This window comes from Monodon monoceros, unplaced genomic scaffold, assembly GCF_005190385.1.
Source record: "Monodon monoceros isolate NGI ecotype Baffin Bay Population unplaced genomic scaffold, NGI_Narwhal_1 Super_Scaffold_12, whole genome shotgun sequence".
In the NCBI taxonomy this organism is placed as follows: Eukaryota; Metazoa; Chordata; class Mammalia; order Artiodactyla; family Monodontidae; genus Monodon; species Monodon monoceros.
In genome coordinates this window covers 59,298,110-59,310,870 of record NW_021703768.1, presented here as the reverse complement: position 1 = coordinate 59,310,870, position 12,761 = coordinate 59,298,110, and the positions used below count along the sequence as shown (strand labels likewise).

General features: G+C 39.6%; 1 non-coding gene and 1 pseudogene across 1 annotated transcript; both read right to left on the bottom strand.

Moving 5' to 3' along the window:
* Positions 1–276: 276 nt before the first annotated feature.
* Positions 277–562, bottom strand: LOC114891495 (annotated as a pseudogene).
* A 4,090-nt stretch (positions 563–4,652) lies between these two features.
* LOC114893546 lies at positions 4,653–4,759 on the bottom strand. Its single transcript, XR_003792962.1, has one exon. It is a non-coding gene; the product is annotated as a U6 spliceosomal RNA (small nuclear RNA).
* Positions 4,760–12,761: the final 8,002 nt, after the last annotated feature.

Sequence of the window (12,761 nt, the reverse complement as noted above, 5' to 3'; positions counted from 1 at the left end):
AGTGAGAGGCCCGCGTACCGCAAAAAAAAAAAAAAAAAAAAAGTGACCTGTTTCTTTTGTGCTAATTTGACTCCCCTAAATGACATAGCTAGTGAACTAGTCATCAGTAACTTGGTCACCAGGCAAATCAAGCCTGCAAGAAAGGAAGCCAGTATTCAAATTACCATGTTATTGTCTGATCCAAACAATTTATTTTCAACATAAATATGTAACCTCAATATGAGATGTCTAACTAAAGCAAGCACCATTAACAAGACCAAGACAGCATCTCCTCTTCTAAGGTTTAGGTTTTACCCAGAATTCTTGATACGTGGAATAGCCCATACCAAGAATAATTGTTCCCACAACAAAGCCTTGGGCTGCCATGTGCATGTGGATCAGGTGAACAGACGTTTTAGTATTTCCCCTGCTCTTCAATTTAAATATATAATCCACACGCAATGATTGTTGCAAAACGTGCCATTCCAAGGGGGACAAATGGTGCCTCTCTAGGTTTTCTAATAAGTTTAGATCCCTGATCTTCATCATATGAACAAGAAGAAACATCTGTATCACTTGACATAGTGACTGAAGACTCTTTAGACAACTACAGGACATCTCAGGCTCCAACCGGCTTCTGGCCCACCTCCCGTACCTGCCATCCATCAGGCTTCTCCAGGTCCCGCCCGCCAAGAATTGGCTTTAACGTTTGCAGTCATTTGGAGCTCACTTTTGAAAAATTTTAAATTTGAAAACAAATTATAGCACAGCTATTTATACTCAATTTTGTGAGGTGAATTGTTTTCGATGTTCCACTTCTGTTTTCTTACTCTGACTTTTCCAGTCTTGAGTTCTTGATTTTGAGTATTACTCTGGCAGTTGGAATTTGTATTTGAGTAATGTTTTCAGTAAGGATTCATGAATATGTGGACTGAAATAAAAATACACAATGTAAGAGCTATGAGTTTCAGTTTTATTGGGGGGCTTACTAAGGACTATAGCCTGGGAGAGAGCCTCTCAGCTCTGAGGAACTACTCTGAAGAGGTAGGTCAGTATACATGTGATTTGGGCAAAGGGGTACATGCACTCAAGCACACATCTTGGTAGAATGTTGCTACTAGTCACAAGGAACAGACATCTCAGTTAATGATTTTAGTGCTTTTCTAAGTATGGAAGATGCAAGAATCCAGGTTCATAAAAAATTTCTCCTGAAATATTTCTAACTAAGGGCTTGTTTTGCCTGTTTCCCCAGAGCACGGAGTACCTCATCTTGATCTACACCCTGAATTCCTTTCAGGGTGTATTGTAGGTCAGCAACTGTAGTGGCTAGTGACTTGATTCTTGTAGAACTGGATGGTGGCAACATTCTTTATTTCACAATTAGTAGATTTTAAAATCTCTGACATATTTAAGATTTCCTGGTTTTCAAATTATTTTGCTTCCATAATCTCAAAAAGAATTTTGTAAAACAGTGTCTCTGTCACACATTTTAAAATTGACATATGAAAGTTTATATCCTAAGTTTAAATAGCTACAAAAGATGTATTTTCCAACATGGTATATACTGAGTTTTTAAAATAAAACTATCCCTTTACAGTTTTTAAAGTAGCCAATGGAATCTGAATATCATAGCAAAATGATATCCACCATTATCCATTATAAGCACTGAGAAACCTTATTCACACAAATGTGTTTAAAATGGTGAAGAGATTTTTTTTAGAGCTATATCACTCAACTCTGTGAACTCCTGAGTTTTATGCCAAAATGTATACAGTAAGCTATCATTGAAAGTTGTTGTAAATTATATCCATCTATTTTGTTGAAAGTAAAAAATGAGAAACCACCGGACTGACAAAAGGATTTTTTTTTCTTTTTTTGCGGTACGCGGGCCTCTCACTGTTGTGCCCTCTCCCGCTGCGGAGCGCAGGCTCCAGACGCGCAGGCTCAGCAGCCATGGCTCACGGGCCCAGCCGCTCCGCAGCATGTGGGATCCTCCGGGACCGGGGCACGAATCCGTGTCCCCTGCATCGGCAGGCGGACTCTCAACCACTGCGCCACCAGGGAAGCCTGACAAAATGATTTTTAAATCTGGTCTTGGACTCATTTATTTTTTTCAGAACTGACACAAGGGATTTCCCTGGGGGACCAGTGGTTAAGAGTCTGCCTTCCAATGCAGGGGACTCAGGTTCTATACCTGGTCAGGGAACTAAGATCCCACATACCGTGGGGTAACTAAGCCCACGCACACAACTAGAGAGCCCGCATGCCACAATTACTGAGCCTGTGTGCTCTGGAGCCCACCCGCCACAACTAGAGAGAAGCCCACGTGCCTCAACGAAAGATCCTGCGTGCTGCAACAAGGGTCCCTCATGCTGCAACTAAGACCCTATACAGCCAAATAAATTAAAAAAAAAACAACGGACACAAATATTTCAAACTGCCATTTTGTTTTCTAGACCAATAACACCCATGTCTCCCAGGTGAAGAACCATAGAACAATTCTCTGTCTTTTATGAAGTAGGAGAAGTGAGATTTTGAAAAAGGAGGAGGGAAAGGAGACCCTAACCCTCTCATGGGCATATTCTCAGGCAGATGCATTGTAGCAAAGGGTTAATGGAAACATTTCCATCAAACTACCTGTGCCCAAGTAGCACTTGGAAGTCTTCTCACACTAGGTCTAGAAGCTGGTGAACCCTAAGAGCATTTCTCAAATATATTAGTGGTACATTTGATGAAATATATTGGTGGTAGATTTAAAGAATATCTTAATTTTTATAGTCTCATACTTATTCATATGGTTATCTTCTAGTCATAGTCAGCAATCCTGGTTTTTGTTTCCTATCAAATGTTTCCTTTTTAAATAGCAATTTTTCTTTTTAAAATAATGTATATAAAGATAAATCAATTAAAATTTAAATAGTGGTTCAGATGGTACATACATATGATATTTTGATGTAATAAGAAATATTAATATATATTTTGGTCTTTGTCTCTGGCTCCTGGCCAGAGCTCCTAAAGCCTTTGTAATTTCCTATGTGATAAACGTGCTAGGAGCATCTTTTGTTCTAATATTTGGTCTTTGACTCTGGTCCCTGATACAGAGCTCCTAAATCCCTTGCAATTTCCTGGGTGATAGGAGTGTCCTTTGTTCTAATAAGGCAACTCTTGCTGGGTTCCTGGCTAGCTTCAGGATGGGAACTGGGCACCAGTGAGACCAAGCCATGTTAGCTGTGTCTAACAGAGGCTCAGAAATAATCCACCTACAACAAAACCAAAGGATTTAAAAATCAAAGGACTTTTTAAACTGCATCTAATTTTGGAAGTAAAGAAGGACAAACGATGTCAGGCACACGGGAACCTTAAACCTAAGCATAAACCTAGGAAAATGCTGTGAAGAAAGGAAAATATTTGCATTTTCTCCTCAACATTGAAAGAGGAAAGAAATACAGAAAGAGGAAAATACAGGAGTAAATAAGGTAAAACTGTGAGAAGTCCACACAGTGCAGGGCTTAGTGTCTTTCTCATGAGGGCATTGATCTGGAAATCATTTCTCACATTGATTCAGACATGTATTGATGAATATAAAGCAAAAATCTGTGAATGAGGTAATAATATGAGTAATTCAGTAAGTTATTCAGACTTATTATTCAATTCCAATTCCAGAAATCCATGGATGTTAAAGTTAATTAATGTATATAAAAGCTTTTTTTGAAAAAAATATAGACTACTATAAAAAGATTACGTTTTATTTTATTTATTTATTTTTTTGGTACGCGGGCCTCTCACTGTTGTGGCCTCTCCCGTTGCGGAGCACAGGCTCCGGACGCGCAGGCTCAGCGGCCATGGCTCACGGGCCCAGCCGTTCCGCGGCATGTGGGATCTTCCCGGACCGGGGCACGAACCCGCGTCCCCTGCATCGGCAGGCGGACTCTCAACCACTGCGCCACCAGGGAAGCCCAAAAGATTACTTTTTAAATTGAAAAATGATTACTTTTTATATAAAGATTTTTAAAAATTGGAATGTTTCCTGGTTTGTATGTGAGACATAGTAATATTATTTCATTCTTATGATGTATATGAGGAGAGTTAATCAAAATGAAGATTTTTTACTAATACGAACTCTTGTTTTCATTTTTGCAGCAAAAGTGTGTCGTAAATAATCACTCATTGCTATCATGTTATTATTACTAGGTGTTTTGATGCATTTAAATGAAAACAATGAGAGCTGAAATATAGAAGAATGTAGGCCAGAGTAGGAGGAGATAAATGGGTAGTCAGTGAAAGGGCATAAGGAAGAGCGTTAGGGGACAGAGTTGATGGAGGTTTTCCATTTCTAAGAGGTCTCAGTCCCAGTGCCCAGCGCTGTGGAAAGGTGAGTGAATAAGCCAGCCTGTGGGAACAGCAGCAGCTGGAGAGCACCTGATCCGTCCAAGGAGAGGACAGAATATTCAACCTCAGCTCATTTTCTGGGCTCAGTGTTTCTAGGTCCTTAGGGGTTTTTTTTCCCAAGAGAAGATGGAAATCTGGATTTTTATGTGAACTCAACTATTTTTCATATCATGACCCAAACTAAATATAATCTGTAACAGACTCAGGCATCCAGTTGTTTTTTTTTTAATTAATTAATTTATTTAGTTGTTTGTTTCATCTTTATTGGAGTATAATTGCTTTACAAAAATATGGAGTGCTTCACGAATTTGTGTGTCATCCTTGCACAGGGGCCCTGCTAACCTTCTCTGTATCGTTCCAATTTTAGTATATGTGCTGCTGAAGAGAGCACAGGCATCCAGTTTTGGGGGCGTGTTTAAAAACAACGGTGACTTATCGTAAGAAATCAGGCTTTTGCCAGAAATAACAGGAATCAGCAAGCTACAGCCCAGAGGACTCCCAGGACACAGCCACGCCCACTTGTTTGCATCTTGTCGGTGCTGCTTTTAGGCTACAATGGAGCTTCGAATATTTACTATCTTGCCCTTTACAGAAAAAGTTTGCCAGCCGTGGTAATATTTTGACCTTTAGCAGATCTGAATCTGTTGTGTTGAATTATGTTCTAAGAAGATTCTACTAGATTTTAATGTCAAATTATTTTAAGTAAAAAAAAAAATTTTTTCCCCAGAATATTTGAGACCATTTAAAATAATTATTGTACATTAGAAATTTAACTCAATAGAATCTGATAGGAAATGGCTGTTAGGACACATTTAGTAAAGTTTCTTTTCTGTATTTATTGACCTCTGTAGATCATAGATAAATGTGTTAAGAAATAGACTAAGCAGATAAACAACAAGGTCCTATTGTATAGCAGAGGGAACTCTATTCAATATCCTGTAATAAACCATAATGAAAAAAGAATATGAAAACATATATATATAAGAAATAGACTAAGCAAACTGTAATAAATAAGGTCAGAAATGCCTTTTCTATGGTTATGCAGAAAAAGTAAACCTGAAGATATTACAAATCATCTCATGTAGCTAAACCCTGAAAAAGAGAAATTACTTTCAGCTTGCACCATCTAGAGATGAAAAATGTGATTGCACACAAACCTTACTAGAGTAGAAAGGCAGTATACCCTGCCTTTGTCATTTGAGGTCTGTTTAATGTCTATTAGGGAGAGGTGGGGGGAGATTGGTGCTCACTGGCAACAACAATGGCTAGTACATATCAAAAGGAACTTCTGAATAGAAGGATTTTTCTAACAGTGGGCTTCATGGTGCTTAGATTTTCATGCTTCTGTTATTATTAGTCACTTACTTTCATATGTGACATTCAGTCAAAATAAACTTGTTAGTTTTTTTTCTTTTAAACCTGAAAGCCTCCTTTTGGCTCATCCTGAAAGAACTGAAGCGTGTGTGTTTTGGACATCCTTGTGTATATGTGTTTGAACATCTTTGTCTAATCTGAACAAGTACCTTTATTGTAGGTGAAGACTTCTTTGTACGATTTTTAAAATAACCCATATGTGCATTCTCCAAGTTATTTTGTACTTGAATCCTACTATTAAAAATATATATTTCTGCACAAACAATATAATCATTTGTATTGATACAATGAAATAGATCACCCATTTGTATGGACTAGCTATAATCCCTTTGTGAGGTTTTTTTTTTTTTGGCTACAGAAAGAGAATTTTGAAAACGTCTAACATAATTTTATTGTTTTAGGCTGATTTCCTTATGTTGTACAACTGAAAAGCAAAGTTTTTTTTAATATTGTTGATCCAAAAATAGATGTCATAAGAGTTCTCTTATTCTATTTATGACCCAATTCTTGCCAACACTTAACTCTTTTGATACCCTCCCTCCCATCTCCCCCTCTTTAACCATAACCAATTTACCCCTCTTCTCTAGGGGTGGTATTTGCCTTTTTTTAAAAGTCAGCTCCAGTGACAACCCCAGGAAAGTCTAGGAAAATATTTGAACTCTTGAAAATGCTTACATTTCACTGAACTATCCTAAGAGTTTCAAAGAGGATTCATTAAAAGCCCACTATTGTTGTTTTCACCTATTCTTCTTAAGATATAGTCAAGAATTACTTTTTTAAAATTTTATTTATTTTATTTATTTATTTTGGCTGCATTGGGTCTTCGTTGCTGCACGTGGGCTTTCTCTAGTTGTGGCGAGCGGGGGCTACTCTTCGTTGTGGTGAGCGGGGGCTACTCTTCGTTGCGGTAAGTGGGCTTCTCATTATGGCTTCTCTTGTTGCAGAGCACGGGCTCTAGGCGCGCAGGCTTCAGTAGTTGTGGCACGTGGGCTCAGTAGTTGTGGCTTGCGGGCTCTAGAGCGCAGGCTCAGTAGTTGTGGCACACAGGTTTAGTTGCTCCGCAGCATGTGAGATCTTAGTTCCCTGACCAAGGATCGAACCTGCGTCCCCTGCACTGGAAGGCAGATTCTTAACCACTGAACCACTAGGGAAGTCCCTGTTATTGATTTAATTTTTGATTTTATTATAGTCAAATAGCATAGTTTTCATGAGACTGAGTCTTTGAAATAGATTGACACTTGCTTTATGGTCTAGAATGGGAGTTGTCAAACTGTAACTTATGAGCCAAATGTGGCTTGCTGCTTGTTTTTTGGTTTGTTTTGGCTGCGCTGCATGTCTTGCGGGATCTTAGTCTCCTGACCAGGGATTGAACCTGTGTCCCCTGCAGTGGAAGCCCGGAGTCCTAACCACTGGACTGCCGGGGAATTCCCTTGCTGCTTGTTTTTTTGTTTCTGCTTTTTTTTTTTTTTTTTGCCGCATTGGGTCTTCGTTGCTGTGTGTGGGCTTTCTCTAGTTGTAGCAAGCGGGGCTACTCTTTGTTGCGGTGCGCGGGCTTCTCATTGCAGTGGCTTCTCTTGTTGCGGAGCACGGGCTCTAGGGGCACGGGCCTCAGTAGTTGCAGCACAGGTCTCAGTAGTTGCAGCACACGGGCTTCAGTAGTTGTGGCATGCGGGTTTAGTTGCTCCGCAGCGTGTGGGATCTTCCCAGACCAGGGATTGAACCCGTGTCCCCTGCATTGGCAGGCGGATTCTTAACCACTGTGCCACCAGGGAAGTCTTGCTGCTTGTTTTCATAAATAAAGTTTTATTGGTATACAGCCACACTCATTTGTTTACATATTGTATATGTCCACAAAAGCAAGAATTGAGTAGTTGAGAGAGGGACCATATGGTATTCCAAGCCAAAATATTTATTATCTGTCTCTTTACAGAAAAGGTTTACCAAACCCTGATCTAGAACATAACTGCTTCATTTGTGTTAAAAATGCATATTCTCTGGACTTGAGGATATGGGGAGGGGGAAGGGTAAGCTGGGACAAAGTGAGAGAGTGGCATGGACGTATATACATTACCAAACGTAAAATAGATAGCTAGTGGGAAGCAGCCGCATAGCACAGGGAGATCAGCTCGGTGCTTTGTGACCACCTAGGGGGTGGGATAGGGAGGGTGGGAGGGAGGGAGACACAAGAGGGAAGAAATATGGGGACATATGTATATGTATAACTGATTCACTTTGTTATAAAGCAGAAACTAACACACCATTGTAAAGCAATTATACTCCAATAAAAATGTTTTTAAAAAATGCATATTCTCCAAATCATGGGCATTGAGTTTATATTTATATTGACTTACTTATTTGTGTTCTTCAGATCTTCTTCTATACATTCATTGATTTTTTTTGTATACTTGATTTAAGAATTATTGAGAGGGACTTCCCTGGTGGCACAGTGGTTAAGAATCTGCCTGCCAATGCAGGGGACAGGGGTTTGAGCCCTGGTCCAGGAAGTTCCCACATGCCATGGAGCAACTAAGCCTGTGTGCCACAACTACAGCGCCTGTGCTCTAGAGCCCGTGAGCCACAACTATGGAGCCCACGTGCCACAACTACTGAAGCCCATGTGCCTAGAGCTCATGCTCCACAACAGGAGAAGCCACTGCAATGAGAAGCCCACGCACCACAATGAAGAGTAGCCCCCACTCACTGCAACTAGAGAAAGCCTGTGCACAGCAACAAAGACCCAACACAGCCAAAAATAAATAAATAAATAGATTTATTTTTTTAAAAAAGAATTATTGAGCGATATATTAAAATCCTCCACTGTAAGAAAGAAGAAAGTAAATTCAGTTTTATATTAAATATCCCAGTGCCTCATGGAATTCTATTTAGGTATTATAACTTTAGAAATACATTAAAGACACAATGGAACCTCAAGTGCAAAATAAAGTTCAATATTTTTCTTTGAAAAAGAAAAATCTTCCACTGTGAGTTTTTCAACTGATCCGTGTACTGATGTTAATTTTAGCTTTATGTATATTTTAAGTCATATTACTAGGTGTATATTAATCCAGAATCATGATGTTAGGTTCACCAACACCCACACCCACAGCAGTAGTTCTGTTCCTCATCTCAGCTTTCTTGGATCATGGCCGACAGTAAGCACACTTTTCATTTACATCAAGCCTGGTGGCATCTAGCACTACCTGGAAGGAGAGATCTTCAAGTGTTTTGAGCCAAAGAGATTCTGCTTTATGTCAATGAGTTCTCTTAAAGCATCTAAGGAACATTCAAAACAGCTTTACATTGACCCAAAAGACAGACCATCTGAAGGGCATGTACTCAGGTCTAGTTGTGATGATTGTTTGGGAAAGACTGAATATGATGAAGATAGGGTGGAGGCTTTTGCATTTAAGTTGACAGAAACATTATTTATGGCAACGATTCTTTATAAATGGTTATGAACAGTTTCATGGGGGACTTTCCTCCTCCACGAATATGAGTTTTCTTACTGTTGTGTGTGTTGGGGGGGGCAGGTGTTGTCCTAGTTTGCCCTTTCACTAAGAATGCTGCCTCCTGTTCCCTGCATTGTATATGCCCTGAGGATACTAGACTTTGTGTCCTGTCACCTACACAGTGATTAAAACAGGAGCTCAAGAACAAAGCTGGAGGGCTCACATTTCCTGATTGCAAAACTTACTACAAAGCTACAGTGATTGGGCTTCCCTGGTGGCACAGTGGTTGAGAGTCCGCCTGCCCATGCAGGGGACATGGGTTCGTGCCCCGGTCTGGGAAGATCCCACATGCCGCTACAAAACAAAAGCTACAGTGATCAAAACAGTATGGTACAAGCATATAGACAAATGCTTAGACCAATGGACTAGAATAGAGAGCCCAGAAATAAACACTCACATGTATGGGCAATTGATTTTCAACAAGGATGCCAAAAGCATTCAATGAGGAATGGACAGCCTTTTTATTTATTTATTTATTTATTTTTTTTTGCAGTATGCGGGCCTCTCACTGTTGTGGCCTCTCCTGTTGCGGAGCACAGGCTCTGGATGTGCAGGCTCAGCGGCCATGGCTCACAGGCCTAGCCGCTCCAAGGCATGTGGGATCTTCCCGAACTGGGGCACAAACCTGTGTCCCCTGCATCGGCAGGTGGACTCTCAACAACTGCGCCACCAGGGAAGCCCTGGACAATCTTTTTAACAAATGGTGCTGGGAAAACTGGATAATGACATGCAAAAGAATGAAGTTGGGACTTGCCTGGTGGCGCAGTGGTTAAGAATCCACCTGCCAGTGCAAGGAACACAGGTTCGATCCCTGGTCTGGGAAGATCCCACATCCTGCAGAGCAACCAAGCCCGATTGCCACAACTACTGAAGCCCACATGCTCTAGGGCCCATGTGGTACAACTGCTGAGCCTGCATGCTGCAACTACTGAAGCCCGTGTGCCTAGAACCCATGCTCCACAACAAGAGAAGTCACCACAGTGAGAAGCCCACACACCACAGCGAAGAGTAGCCCCTGCTTGCCTCAGCTAGAGAAAGCCTGCATGCAGCAATGAAGACCCAACGCAGCCAAAAAATTTTTAAATTAAAAAAAAAAAAGAATGAAGTTGGACCCTTATACTACATACAAAAATTAACTGAAAATAAATCAAAGACATAAGACATAAAACTATAAAACTCTTAGAAGAAAACACAGGGGAAAACCTTTGTGACATTGGATTTGGCAATGGTTTCTTGGATATGACACAAAAAGCACAGGCAACAAAAGAAAAAAATAGATAATTTAGACTATATCAAAATTTTAAACTTTTGTTCATCAAAGGACATGATCAAGAGAGTGAAAAAACAACCCATAGAATGGGAGAAAGATATTTGCAAATCATATATCTGGTAAGAGGTTAATATCTAGAACATATAAAGAACTCCTAAAGCTCAACAACAACAAAAAACAACAACGTAATTAAAAAATCATCAAAGGAACAAATTCCCTGGTGGTCCAGTGGTTAGAAATCCATGTTTCCACTGCAGGGGTCCCGGGCTCAATCCCTGGTCAGGGAACTAAAATCCTGCAAGCCATGTGGTGCAGCCAAGCAACAAGCAAACAAAAACCAAAAGATGGTCAAAGGATTTGAATTTCTCTGAAGAAAATATAATACAAATGGCCAATAAGATATTTAGCATTATTAATCATTGGGGAAATGCAAATCAAAACCACTATGAGATATCACTTCACACCCACTAGGATGGCTATTACTTAACAAAAAGAAAAATAAAAAAACAGAACACAGCAAATATTGACAGATGTGGAGGAATTAAAACCCTTGTGCATTGTTGGTTGGAACGTAAAATGGTGCCGTCACTCACAAAGTTTAGTGGTTCCTCAAAAAGTTAAACAGAACTTACATATGACTCAGCAATTCCACTCCCAGGTACATACCCGAAAGATCTGAAAATGGGGATTCAAACGGATACTCGTATGTCAGTGTTTATAGCGGCATCATTCACAATAGCCAAAATATGGAAAGAACTGAAGTGTCCGTCAACAGATGAATGGATAAACAAAATGGTATATACAAACAATGGAATTTTACTTAGCCATAAAAAGGATTGAAGTCCTGATACGTGCTACAACACGGATGAACCTTGCTTGCTTCGTCATGGATGAATACGTGGATTATATGTGCTACGATAAGGGTAAACATCCATGCTAAGTTAAAAAGCCAGACACAAAAGGACAACGGTTACATGATTCCACTTAAATGAGGTATCTAGAATGGGCAAATCCATAGGGACAGAAAGTAGAGTGGTGGTTACCAGGGGCTGGGGGGAAAGAGGAATGAGGATCTATTGCTTATGATTGGAGCTTATGTTTGCGTGTTAAAGTTCATGTTTTAGGTGATAAAGTTTGGGTGATAGTGTTGATAGTTACACAGCATTGTGAATGTACTTAATGCCACTGAATTGTACACTTAAAACTGGTGAAATGAGGGAATCCCCTGGCGGTCCAGTGGTTAGGACTCTGCGCTTTCACTGCTGAGGGCCTGGGTTTGATCCCTGGTAGGGGAACTAAGATCCCACAAGCCGCGTGGTGCAGCCAAAAAAAAAGGTAAAATGGTAAAGTGGTAAACTTCATATTATGTATGTTTTACCACAATTAAAAACCAAACCAAACAAAATGATTTTATAACAAGAGTGGCATTTATGTTTCTTAAAACTACCTTCTATAGTAGAGTATAATACAGAAAAAAAGGCACTTTAACAAGAGAAATATGGAATGAATCATAAATCCACTTGATGACAAAGGAAATCAAAATGCTTAAGGAAAACACAACTACATCAAATACTACCATGCACTAAAATTAATCTGACAAACTATGTACCCTTCTAGTAATTTTTTTCAAACAATGGTAAAAGATGTGAAACTCTAATTCAATAGGAACAGATCAATCTCTATTTTGCCTGAGTTTCAAACTTTCTGACAGCATCAACTATTCTGCTATATTAGAAACAGCAAGCAGTCTTAAGTACTACATCCATACATCATGGACTAGGTGGCATACAGGGTAAGCAGATGCCTTAGGACAGCACCTTTCAGCACTCACTCATCTCTCTGGATCCATATATATATATATATATATTGCATTTTATTTAGCATTCATAGGTATTCTATAGCAGAAGCATTTTCCAGGATATCAATTGTATTGCCAGAAATGTAAATTTCCCCAACTTATCTTTTAAAATCCTACTGAAATCCCATTATGTTTTTAAAACACACACACACACACACACACACACACACACACATAAAACATTTACCAGATATATTGTTAGATTTTTTTTAAATTGCATGATGCCAAAGAGTATTTATATAGTATGCTTCCACTTGTGTTTTAGTAAAGAGGGGGAGATACATGTTTGTATTCACTACTTTGATATAAAATAAAATACTTCTAGAATAATACGTCAATAACTGCTAACAGTTCCTTCTGGAGAGTGGACTGGGGATCTGAG